At 52.1% G+C, this 13,127-nt stretch overlaps 1 long non-coding RNA gene across 1 annotated transcript in view; it reads left to right on the top strand.

Moving 5' to 3' along the window:
- LOC125644414 (uncharacterized) overlaps positions 1-13,127 on the top strand; it is a 42,817-nt gene that overhangs the window by 4,773 nt on the left and 24,917 nt on the right. Inside the window, exons 2-3 of the long non-coding RNA XR_012664255.1 lie at positions 1,305-1,484; positions 4,740-4,898. This is a non-coding gene — a long non-coding RNA (uncharacterized LOC125644414). The remainder of the gene's footprint in view (positions 1-1,304; positions 1,485-4,739; positions 4,899-13,127) is intronic.

Here is a 13,127-nt window from a genome sequence, read left to right on the forward strand (position 1 = left end):
CCCATTGGGTCCAGCCTTTCCCATCCTGGCCTGGCTCCTGCTCTGCTTCCTTTCAGCCACTTCCTGTGGCATGGCACAACCGGCCGCTGGCCACGCATGGGATTACCGTCACTGCTGCCGGGAGATGGTGTCCCTGCTGTTCCCTAGCTGCCCCCCCGCACCCCCCCCGGCCAGCTGGGTTTGCCCACATGATCTGAGGGGCCACAGCTCAACTTAGAGGCCCCTAACTTCCACTGACTTCAAACACCTTGGTGGATGTGGGGCTCCGTAGCCTGTTGCAGTGGTCCCCACACTGGTGGTTTGTGCAGCCCCCTTCTGTTTAACCCCTGCAGTGCTGAATGCTGAGCCCAGGCAGGGGGCTGCCTGCTTTAACATAGGACCATGACAGTTAGTGGAACATAGTATGTCCCAAGGGACCACATGGAAGCCAGTCTTGTTGGAACCATGGCACCCCCACTTCTCGGAGGGCATGGAAAGAGTTAATGTGTTTAGCTAGGCTGCAATATGAATGACTAAGGGGGAAAAATCCCACCTGGCCTTTGGGTTTGCCCCCAGCAGGGGTCATTAGAGTGGACTCCCTAACCCTGTGGCCACCGCCATCCTCTTCTGAAACTAGACTGGCCCGTGCCGTAGGGACTGTGCTGTCGGGACCAGTCCTGCCGCAGCCCTAGGGGTGGTGGCTATGGATCAGATGTCTTGCTAGACTAACCTCATTGTTTTTATTCCCATTGCTGACGTCCCTGCATCTCCTCATTCTCCGATGAATGCCCTACCAATGGAGGCTGTTGTGGGCATGAGGTCACAGAAGCTGACACTCTGACGGCTGCTAGCATTGCGTAACCCCGTTCCCAGATGCTGTTATTTCCAGGGGAAACGTCTGCGCCCTTGGTATTGACACACACATTCAGCTATTTCACTTCGAATGGCCTTGAGGGTCTGTGTTCTGGGGCAGGACAGCTTGGGGGGGGTACATTACTTTGCATCAGTTTCAATATATCCCCACTGAGTTTCACAGTCCCCTACCACGTAGGACTGCTTGCTCCACGGAGAAATCTCCTTCCTGCCCCTCACCATGGCTCATCCAGTGGCTTCCTTTACTGTGTATTGCCTTTATTCAAATAGCTGCCCATAGGAAACTCAATTGCTTTTAACTTTCCCCCAGTTTAAACACTGTCTCATAATTCTCTAGATTCCTCTCGGAACAGTAAATAACTGCTCCAGGGCTTGGTGTCTGTGCAGAGAACATCTGTCAGGCCTTATCAGTCCCGTCTGTTTGTTCTTTGTATCTTTTTTTCTCCCCAAAGATTGTAAGCACATACAAACCTGGGAGAAGAACACACCAACTCAGGTGATGTGCATCTCTGCGCTACTGAAGAGAGGGGCTTGGACTGGAACCCAGGCTAGCCCATCCCTCTGTGACAGCTCTGCCAGGGGAACTCAGAGAAGAGTTTGCCATGGGAGGAGCACAAGCAGGAGCTCTGCAGGTCAGTTGCTCTTCACCATACTACAGCATCTCTGATTGCAAAGGATCCCAAAGCACTTTACAGAGAGAAGAGCTATTCCATCCAACCCAGTGCAAAAGGAGCATCTGCAGATAGAGCTAAATTCACCCTGGTGCTAGGCAGAGCTAATGAGATAAACAATACCCCAGCTGACATATGCTGGACCATTGGAGCCGAGCCACCATTACAAAGTCCTAAGTGCATTTCTGATTCCCCTTGACAGTGATTAACTTTCTCCTGCTTTGGAACATGGCAACGTTGCATAGCAAGACCGGGTCAGACCGATGGCCCACCATGTCTGGTATTCAGCCTCCAAGCTGGGGCCTAGATGTTCCTTCAAAGAGAAAGGCAGGAAAAACAATGCCACCTCCATGCTCATTCCACTCCGTGCCTGGGGGAAAGGTTACTTTCCTGACCCCTGAAGCACTCAGCTGATGCCCTGAGGCATGAACTCGGATACCTTTTAACTTAGTAGATTTGGCTGCAAATATTATTTGACCAACTCCTGCAAGTCCTCACTTAGTCCTGTGGGAGTTTTCCCTGACTAAGACAACTCCAAAGCCAAGCAACTGCTGACTGCTTAGAAAAAGGGGGAGGCAGTGTCTCAGACTTTCAGGAGGCCCTATGTGGCCTCACTAATGTGTAACCCAAACCTCCCTCCAGCTGTGGGACTTGCAGTGAAGACATACAGGGCTGGGCTGGGCACTGAGCCTATGCGGGTGCATCCAAAATCCTTGCCTTTGACCCTGGCTTTCGCTATACAGAGAACCACTGAAACCTTCCCTCTGGATCTTAGAATTGCAGAGGCAAATCCCACCGTCCTTCTGCAGGGAAAACTCCAGCTGAAGCTGTTGAAAGTTTTGTCGGAGTAAAAGCAGTCAGAGCCTCAGGGTTTAGTCCACAGCCCTTGGGGATGAACGAGGCCTATTAGGTCACATAGTCTAAGCCCAGCCAGTGCCTTGCTACAGTGGTTGGAACAGCATAATCTGCAATGAAATTATTTGCATGAGAAAAAAAACCCCTCTATTTGACTATGAGTGGTGACCTGCCGCTGAGTTACCTTGTGCTCCTCAGCAGGGCCGTCTCGAGGTTTTTTGCCACCCCAAGCTCTGAGAGCGCAACAGCCCAAGCAAAAAAAAAAAGGGTGGCCGGAATGCCGCCCCTGGAATTGTACTGCCCCAAGCACGGGCTTGCTTTGCTGGTGCCTAGAGCCGCTCCTGAGGGCCAGGGTGGGTCTGTGCTTGGAAGGGAGATCTCCAAGGAGCCCCTGACTCTGGCAGGAAGTGGTAGGCATTCAGGTGGTGCTCTCCCCAGGGAGCCAATGCCCCAGTGCGATATTAGGGAAGTGATGGGTTTCGCAGGAGATGGAAAGCCCAGGTCCTGAGCACTGGTGGATCTCATGGTGCTTTTCATGAGACAGTAACCTGGGTGTCCCACAGTTCCAATCTGTTTACAGTGTACCTCCCTAAAATGCCAGCTTCCATTGGGTCCCCCATTACTCTTCCCCTCCTGTATTGTTGCTATGCTCTGGGTTCCAGCCCAGATATGAGGGACGTGACCCACGTGCACAGACTCGTAGACTTTAAGGCCGGAAGGGACCATCATGATTATCTAGTCTGACCTCCTGCACATTGCAGGCCACAGAACCTTACCTGCCCACTCCTGTAATAGATCCCTAACCTCTGGCTGAGTTACTGCAGTTCTCAAATCTTGATTTAAACACTTCAAGTTACAGAGAATCCACTATTTAAACTAGTTTAAACCCGCAAGTGACCCGTGCCCTGTGCTGCAGAGGAAGGCAAAAAAACCCCAGAGTCTCTGCCAATCTGTCCCAGGGGGAAATTCCTTCCCGACCTCAAATCCAGCGATCAGTCAGACCCTGAGCATGTCGGCAAGACCCACCAGCCAGACACCTGGGACAGAATTCACTGTAGTAACTCAGAGCCCTCCCTATCTCGTGTCCCATCACTAGCCACTGCAGATATTTGCTGCTATTATGGTGCATCCTGAACCTGCCTCATCAGCGTGAGGCTTCATGAATCAATATATGTAAAGGGCTTTGAGATCCTCAGCTGATCAGGGCTATTGAAATCCAAGCTATTATTATTGCATTACGATTTCTGCTGCAGCAGGGCCAGAATGGCTGCTGGGAAATGCTGTTTGGCTTCCTGAGCACAAAGTGTTTGCAATCTGTGCTTTAAATGGATGAATCATAGTGCAGCTGTGCCCTTCCATTGCGTTTATTTTGTCTCCTAACAGCTTTACCCTATATCTCCTATTAGCCCACTGGGTTCTAGCTCAGGGCAGAGGAACCAGCAGAGGTTCTGAGGCATATGTAATTTGCAAAGAGGAGAAGAAACACAGGGTAGTGCTCCCCAGATTGATTCAGGTGGCCAGCTGTGGAGAGGGATAAGGGCTTTGGTGAATGTCCCTGGGGTGCCACCTACAATGTGGTTTGTATCTAGCAGATAACAAACCCCCTGCTCTGTCAACTGTACCTGGTACGTTCAGTGTGCATGAGGCTCTTATGCTGTCAATCATACCTAGTGGCACATGCTCCCTGCCTTGCTGATGGTAGTCAACGCCTTTGGCTGCCAGGGGCCCCCTGTGGTACCTAGTATGCCTGGTGCATGTAGTGGATGGATGGTTCCTGGGTTGCCTGGTATTTACAGCGGCAGTATACGTGCCCCAGAATCAGCAATTGGCTAATCCAACTGCTCACATGGGCGCTTGGACAGGAGGAGAACCTGGAGGCTCTAGCCAGCAGGGTCAGAATTCCAGAGACTTGCGCTCAGCAAGTTGGATGGTGAATCACCGGATTGGATAATGGGCTGGCCTCAGCAGACACAACTGCCTTGAAGTTATTCCAGGGCTGAGCTGGGTCCTCTGCACTGGGAGCATCTAGGTAGCCTGCCAAGGAACCGCCTTTCCCATTCTGTCTCCCGGGGGCCCATCACATGCTTTGCTCCTTCCTGCTAAGGTCACCCAGCAGGAGAATGCAGCTGGTTTTGTGATGTATAAGACCTGAACGTGTTGTGGACAAGTGGGCGGGAGGATTCAATGATTAGCTGGAAGCCCTGAGTTCCTTGGGGTTTGCTTTGCTCTTTGGCAGGGGAGTGAAGTGCTTTTGCAGGGAGTTGTAAGTGTTGCCTTAGAATATGGAGAGTACTAGGCTGGTTTCTCAGGAACAGGCTCTAAGTTGCTGCTGCTAATCTTTATTCATCTGTATCCTGACAGGTCAGAGGTTGAGCTGGCATCAGTCCCCTGTGGCAGGGTACACAACACATCTGGGTCACAAGATGGGGCTGAGCATGAAGCTAGGTAGAGCCAAGGCCCCACACTCAGTTTCCCCAGAAGTTCCTGCAGAAGTTTGGAACCAGACAGGAAGGAGTTAAGGTAAAAAAAAAATGGCTACTAAGTTGGGTGGTGTCAATTTTGGGGAATCCAACCTGAGACCCCTTGGGCCTGGTTTTCAGACAGGCCACACATCCGCCCCACGGGTTGTCGTTGATGGGGGCAGCAAATGAACAGCACTTCCTGCAAATCAGGTCCCAGGTAGGCCCCTAAAACCACAGCCTAATTGCCTGTGGAGTGAGTGCAGCTGGGGCTTGTTAACCTAACCGGCCCAGCTGGCATCCTGGAGTGGAAGAGGGAAGGAGTTGACAGAATTGGGGGAAGGGGTGGCTTAGATCCTGATTCAAGGGCTCATCATTCCAGGATTGGTTTGGACAGCAAAGAACCAGGGAGAAACCAGCATCTCTCTGTTTCTGTTTTGAGAGTGAGCTGCTTGCGCCATTATGGAGGGGTGTCCCACACTGTGTCCCCTCCAGACAGCCCAGTGCTTCCCGGAGCTGCATGCAAACTCCCTGACCTTCTCCTGAGAATAACCAGCATGAAAAGATATACTTTCAGATACGAACAATCTAGCTCTCCGAGCAGCATCCTCTCTGCCAAGGGCAGTGGGTAGCAACGTTTGGAAAGAAATGAGATGGGGGCAGGTTTGTTTCTAAATAAAACACGTTCCACAGGCGTCAGCAGCTTTTCACCGATGCAGCCCCAGAGATGCACCCAAGGACCTTTGTCAGACAGATGAACTCAGTGTGCATAGGGGCCTGGGGATGACAAGAAACCTGAGCCAGCACTATATGTGTGTGACCTAAGCCCGCCCCACGTACTGTGTTCCGGTAAGAGGAGTCCTATTCCTCACTGGGACTGGACTATTGAGAGGTTCCATTCAATGAAGGATGAAACCCGGTAAACCTCCAGAGAGAGGAATGCATGGCGTAGTGCTGATCCAGCAGAGGAGAGGGTTAGGAAATGTCCGGAATCCTTCCTGACTCCCCCATTGCACCCCCAAAATAGTGTGTGAGTTAAGTGTGGGTGGAGGGATCAGGGGTGTGTGGAGAGCTGGGGCATGCATTAAGGGTTAATGAATTAGTTTGGTCTTCAGGGGATATTTGTCAATAATAAGACATGACGAGCAGTGTCTGCTCAGGAGGCCCAGCCCTGGAATAGCTGAAGGGGCTGCATGTCAGGACTGAGGTGTAATGGCAGAGCCGTGCACCGGGGCCCCGTGGCTGGAACAGCAGGGGCTGCTGCCGGTTGGGAGGGATGTGCACAGACAGGCCTGAGTGGGGAAAGTTGCCCGGAAGATGGCTGCGCTGGCTGGTCCCTCCCTGGATGCTTATGGCGAGTGTTTTAAAGCGACGAAGATCAGCAATGGCAAAACTGCCCTGCCAGCTCTTGTGGGGGTTCTCGGCCACCCCGGCACAGTTGCACTGGTCACCTGTGGCCTGTTTCCCTGTTGTGCGTGGCACTGTGGCAGTTACGGGTGTGTGGCACTTATCTCAGTTCCACTCTAGAGAGCCTTGCAGCAGCAGTGCTGGGAGAGGCATGTTCCACTTCCTAGAACCCCCCTACGCACCCGGGCACCTTACTTGTTTTCTTAAAACTTGTGGTAAGGAGAGCAAGAGACAAAAGACTGGGGGGCGGGGGGAGGGTATATGCAAAGGTGCCGTGGGGTTACCGCTAAGAAGTAATGCAGATACTCCTCTGGTCAGCTGGGTAGTCTGCTACCAGTGTGATGAACATGGGACAAAAGCCTAGACACAGAGCCCAGTGACTTGTTTTTAACCAGTTCCTCACGGAAATCTTTGGAAGCACACACACTATAATATCCCGGCTGGAGAAAATTCCTGGAATCAGTTAAAAATGTCTCGGGCAAGGGTTTAGGGAGTCCCCTGTCCTGTCCCTCCCCCGGCCCATTCTTCCATTACTGTGACACTGGAGATGCTAATCCATTCCCCCAGGGGGAAATGAACAAGGAGCCCTTCACGATGACCAGATTTTGTTCTCATTCACTCTGCCACTACCTGTAAGATTCAACTCTGTTTCTCAATGAGAGGCATTGAGGGTGCTAATAACCCTTCACACTTGCAGTCTATATGATAGTACCTTGCATCCAGTGAGCTCAAAGCCCTTAACAAACTACAGGCTAGCTATAAACTATATACCATCACTGGCCCGTAGTTCTCCAATCTGTACGGAGTTGTTCATTACCATAAGTCACTGCTGCCCGATGAGAGCCGCCTGCTGCCTTCCTCCAGTCTCTGGCTAGCTGCCTCTCCATCATGATCTCAGCTACCCTCTCTGTATGCTGACTTGCAGAGCTATATTTCTGTCCTGACCAGGTTCCTGCCATCCAGTTCCAGAGCTGTGACTCCTCCTTCTCCTCCACATCCAGACCTTGTCCAAGGCTTGCTGCTTCCTCCTCCATAACTCTTCTAAGATCCACCCTCTTCTCTCTGTGCGCCCCACTAAAAATCTTTCCCAGGCCCTCCTCCTCTCCCATCCTGACTACTGTAATCTCCACCGGGACACCCACCTCGCCCTCATCCCATCTGCTTCAAACCCAGCCGCTGAGAGCCTCTTCTCAGCCTGTGGTTCCGACCCTACCCCTTGCGGAGTCCCTCCAGCTCCACTGACTCCTCTTCCACCACACGCAGCTTAAATGTATTGTCCTTTGGTCATGGCCTCTCACAACTCTGCCCTTCCCCACTGATCGGCTCCTGGCTGCGTCCCATCGCTCCCCACCTCTGCTCCGCCAGCAACGCCAACGCTGAGCCCCTGTTGGTCGGCATCTCTCACAGCTGTCTTTGTGTCTTCTGCCCCTTCCTCATGGAAAGCCCTAGCAGAACTCCCCCCTCAGGCCCTCTCCTCCTTCAAGGGCCAGTTAAGTGACACTTGGGGCATATCTACACTGCAGTCAGGAGGGTGACTCCAGCATGTGCAGACATACCCAATCGACGGAGATCAAGGCTAGTTCGAGTAACAGCAACAGTGACTCTGGGGCAGCGGCTTGAGTGTGTACCCAGGGTACACGCTGCCTGGGCTACTGATGCCTCAGCGCTCTTTGTAACACAAGCTAGCTTTGATCTAGCCGCAATTCCACCTCCTGATTGCAGTCTCGACCTACCCTCACAAGGAGTTAGCCTGCGGTCAGTGTCTGGGTCACAGGGTCATGGGAGGGTTGATATTTCAGGGAGGGTAGAATGTGTAGCTCTTCTGGCTTATCCCACACCGCCTGTACGTTGTCGGGCTGCTCTGGTTCCAAGTGCTTCAGAGCAAGGGCCATGTCTCTGTGTCTGGAAAGCGCCTGCCAGAATAGGAATCCAAACTAGCCCACAGACTTACGGCTGCCTATCAACACCACTTTAATAGGAGCTTTACCAGTATCTTCTGCAAAGTTCTTCTGGTGCCACTTTCAGTGTGAACCCCAAGAAATACACCAATCGCTCTCTGCATGACCTCCAAGGGGCTAATCCAACAGGCTTCCCATGTGGACTGCATTCAGTCCCAAGTGACCTTATCTCTGTCTGCCTTGGCAGGAGGCCCTCAACCCGCCTCATCTCAGACCTAAGCTTCTCTCTCTTCCACCTGAGTGGGTATGTTTACCTGCTTTTCATTCTATTGAACTCCCTGGCCCAGGCGTTCTCAGTGAAATCACCACCTTTGGAATCCGCTTTCCTGGTGGTACGCCAGCACACGAGCCAGGCGGCCTTCAGAGTGAACTGCAAGGCTCATTAATTCTTGCTTAGCGGTTGGCTGCATGTTTTTGTTTTGGCTTGTTTCTGTGTCTCTCCTAGCAGTTCAGCGGCCAGTAGCAACTGCTGCAGCTGACAAACCCTTAGTGTTTACACCTGTCATTGCGAGCAGTACATAAAACATCCCGTGTGTGTATTAATGGTGGCTATACCATGGGTGCCTCTGCCCTCATGGTGCAGGTTGCATGGAGGAACGCCCTAGGTTTACCTCTCCTGGGCTGACAACTGTATGCAGCCCTCAGAGAGAGAGAGAGATCTCCCCTCGGAATAAAGTAATTATAGCCATGAGGCAAAAGCCTGGATCCCTCTGGGGCAATATCCTCCCTTCTCCCCCTCCAGGGTAGGTTTCACAAGGGTGGCAAAATTCACCTGCCTAATTGCCAATGCAAGAAAAGGGATCTGAGTTGCACAAGGGCTCAGAAGCATTCTCAAGCCAGACTCCTTGCCAGTCCAAAGCTGGAATCTTTAGAGAATGCATGAATGTGTGGCTCTAACTCCTGGATCATCCTGCTGTCATTACTGACCTATCCGCTTCCAATTAGCTCATTAGTGTTTGTGAAGTGCTCTGAGATCCTTTGAATGGAAGGTGCAATGGAACGGCAAAGCATTAAGCAATCACTATGATTGCTCTCAGGGTCTATGTTGGAGGAGAAGGGCAGCATATGTTGCTGGGGCCCATGGAAACGTGCCATAGCACTGTGGCTGAAGTACAGCTGTTCCCCTTTTCCTGTAGCTGGCTGATGCTCAGATATCACAGTGGAAGCCCAGAAGTGCCTCGATTCAACCTCCTGCCCCTCCAGGTGACGAATAAATTATAAGGCTGGAATACAAGAAAGGGGGTTCCCTTTGTCCTGACCCCCCCACCCCAGCCAGTTACTGAGGGATCCCATAAAATGGTTGATGGGAACAGAGTGTTGGAAGAAACTATCCGCTTCTTTCCTCCTGAAGCGTGTGCAACAGGTGCCCATGGGAATGAGCCAAGTTCCAAGATTGTTACATTTGATCATATAGCCTCCCCTAGTGGGCACGTACAGTTACATCAGAGGACTAAGCAGTCAGTTTAACAGCCTACAGGGACAGCGAAGATCGCCCCGCTCTGATAGGAAAAGCCTCTCCCCAGGCTCGCATTTGATCCAGGACTTTGGTGCAAGAACATGGTTCACAGCACAGGTTTGTTAGCAGGAAACAATGTGGCGATGGGCTCATGATGACTTTGAGTTTCTTGGATGGGTCAGGATTTGGACTGAACCTTACCCCTCTGGTTCCAAACTGAGTTGCCGACTGAGCTGTGCTGAACCTTCTCTCCAGAGCATGGGAAGAACATCTAGTTTGGCCTGCGCCCCCATCCCCTCCAGGACAGTGTAAATGCCCAAGGATGGGCAGAGCTGTCTTGGGATCTGCCACTTGTTTTGAGCCTCGCTTGTTTCTCAGTCACTCATTCTGCCTCTTTCACTTTTCCCACTTATGTTTCAGTCCCGCAGGGCATTAGTACTAGCTGCGGTGGGCACAGCATTCTGAATTCAGGAGTCTGTCATCACAGAGAATGCTCCCTGCATGGAGGGCAGCTGTTCACTCGTTGCTGACCATTGCTCTGGGTGACAATTCTGGCTTCACCCATGCACCCCCTCAGATCACATCTTATTCCTTTCTCCCCCACACCCTTTCTGCTTACCCTGGAATTTCCTGCCTTTCATTGGTTTCAGTCAGACTCAGAGATGTTTGATCATTATTCCATTAAATGCAGAAAAGCTACTAGTGAGTAAGTGTGGGGCAATAGCTCAGTATGGCTCAAAGTGAGATCACGTTGGACTGTGCTTACAATAGGGCTTGCAAGATGGGTCAGGACTTGGACGGGAGACTTGTATGAAATACACAGGCACCGCAGGAAGGGGTGCCCGTGATGTCAGCAGAGGGCACCCCCACCCCCCTCTAAGCGGGGACTGGTATTTGCATCCAGATAGTGGCATTAGCATCCTAGATGCCCGGGCCAAACATCACCCCCTGGATTATCATATTGTTTCAATCAAATATAGTGTTCTTCACATCCTGTCTGAAACTGTTCAGCACCTGAACTGTTTACCCACCCCAGTGGTGGCTGCATTTCAGTAGTGAGTGAGGTGATTCCCTATCTCATGAGGGTACTGGGCTTTCAGATCTTCCATTAAAAGGACCTATGGAAGGGCAGCAGATTTGCATCCATTCCTGTGGCTGTGTATTGGATTTGATTTCTCCCTAAACATAAATGACCTAAATTGGAGCTTCAGACCCAGTATATCTCAGCTGGGTCAGAGATGTTGTATCCTGTACCTTCATATATCTGTGTCTCGTGGTAGCAGCTCTCAATGAAACACAGAAGCCACCAAAATGAACAGCCATGATCCAGGTGGTGTCTTTGCTGATGTTATTGTGAACGGGAAGGACCTAGCCTGGGGGTGAGGGTAAGAGAGAAAGAACTGCCCCGGTGCGAGGGCAGCTTGCTTCTGCTTGCCATCAAGTAGCCTCTCCTTCCAAGAAGCCTGGATCCTGTCCCCTGTACAGAGCAATCAAACAGTTGGAACTGAGTTCCCAGCCATCTTGGGGGGGACGTTCAGTTGACCCGATCTCCTTGACCCCAATCCACTCTTGACAGTCTCCACTTGCCACAGTGGGCTGCACACTGCAAACAAACAGCAGCTTTTCAAAAGGCCTGCATCAGAGCCCAGGGAGGCCACCAAACTCCCCCTGATGAGCAAGTGCTCTTGAAAACTAGTCTGGATCACAGCACCATTTGCAGGGTTAAATGTCTAAGTTGGTATTCGCAAAAAGAACAGGAGGACTTGTGGCACCTTAGAGACTAACCAATTTATTTGAGCGTGAGCTTTCGTGAGCTACGGCTCCCTTCATCGGATTGTAGCGCCACCTACTGGGAGAAGGTTCCTCTCTCTCCCCCTCCCCTCCACCCCCCATGGTGGAAAAATGCAGCCTTTCACTGGCTTGCCCTAGGTGTCCTCACTTGCACCTGGGCTAAACAGCTGTAAAATATGCTCATACTATAGACCTGCTCAATATAAGTAACTGACGACACCTTGTGGCAATGTGCAGTTCAAGAAACTGTGGACAATCAGCTGCCCCTGCCACAGGAGGGGTATGTGTGCGGAGATCTAGAAATTGCTTTAAAATAGAGCAGGGGGTATCGCTGGAGCGAAGTAGCTGGGGACAGGCAGGAGCATTGCCGCAAGCCCAGCGGTGTTCCCCACGTGATACCAGTGGCTATCCGCACCTCTTGTCCCCCTCGCCACCTACCCACAAAGCTCATTTCTGGTGCCAATGATCATGTTACTGTTGGTATTACCATAGCGGCTAAGGTGCCCCCATCATGGACCAGGACCCCACCATGCAAGTGCTGTAGAGACAGAAAACAAAAAAAGATAGACCCTGCCCCCAAAGAGCTTCCCATTTAAGTACAACTCAAGAGACAACAGATGGACACGCAGACAGATGGGGGAGTACAAGGAAACACTGAGACAATATTGATCAGCATGACAGGATGTGACAGGGGTAGTCAGCAGGCGGATTTGGACCATGGGCCAAATCCGGATGGCCAGATGCTTTTGAATGGACCCCGAAATCTTTTTATTATTATCATTATTGTTGGGCATGGGCAGTGGGTATCATAGGCCAGGTAAGGCTGTGCCTGCACAAAGAGCCTGGTGACGCCCCACCCACGCTCCAGCCCCCAAGCCCCTCCTGCTTGCTCCCAGTTCCCTTCCTGGCGCCCTTCTGTGGCTGAGAGGCTGGGGCAAGCATGCTGGGGCTGGGACCACACCGTGCCATCTGCCCGGCGCTGGGGTAAGGGGTGCTCCAGGGCTGGGGGCGCGAGGGCTGGGCTGCCCACCTGGCGCGCTGGGGTTGGGGGCGCACCGGGGGGGCCGGCGGCAGCAAGGGTGTGTGCTTTGGGCTCTGGTGGGGGGGGGCAGAAGGGGAGGGATGGGGCCTTGGACCTCAGAGGAGGGGCCAGGGGCTAGCCTCCCCCAACAGCTCGTTCATCTGCCACCCATGTTGTTGCGGTTTTTTAAATTATTTTCTCTGGGGTCTGGACCTTGACCAAGACATTTGGACCTTGACAAAAAATAATTGACTACCCCCGGGATGTGGTTTTTGGCCCGCAGGCAGCCTAGCCGCTGTCGAGTGTTTATGTAGACAGCACAGAAAATGAGAGTCCTAAGGAAGATCATGAAGTAGCTTTGCCAAGGTTTACAGGGAGCTCCTCCCAAGCAAGAGGGGCAGCAGGGGAGAAAGCATGAAGATGCTCGTTTGAAAATGTAACGAGTGGCCACTGGAGGCTGGCATGGGTTGAGCAGAGTTGGGAATCGACATCTCAGCAGTGAATGAGAGATGGTAGGTAGGGCAGGGAAGGGCCTTGAAAGTCCAGACAAGCATACATTGATGCGATACAGAAGGGGGCGGCAGTGGAGGGCTGCAAAGAGAGGGGCTCAAAGCGGCAGGCTAGGAGAATGATCCCCGCAGCACCATTCTGAATAGA

This window comes from Caretta caretta, chromosome 10 (genome assembly GCF_965140235.1).
Source record: "Caretta caretta isolate rCarCar2 chromosome 10, rCarCar1.hap1, whole genome shotgun sequence".
Lineage (NCBI taxonomy): Eukaryota > Metazoa > Chordata > Testudines > Cheloniidae > Caretta > Caretta caretta.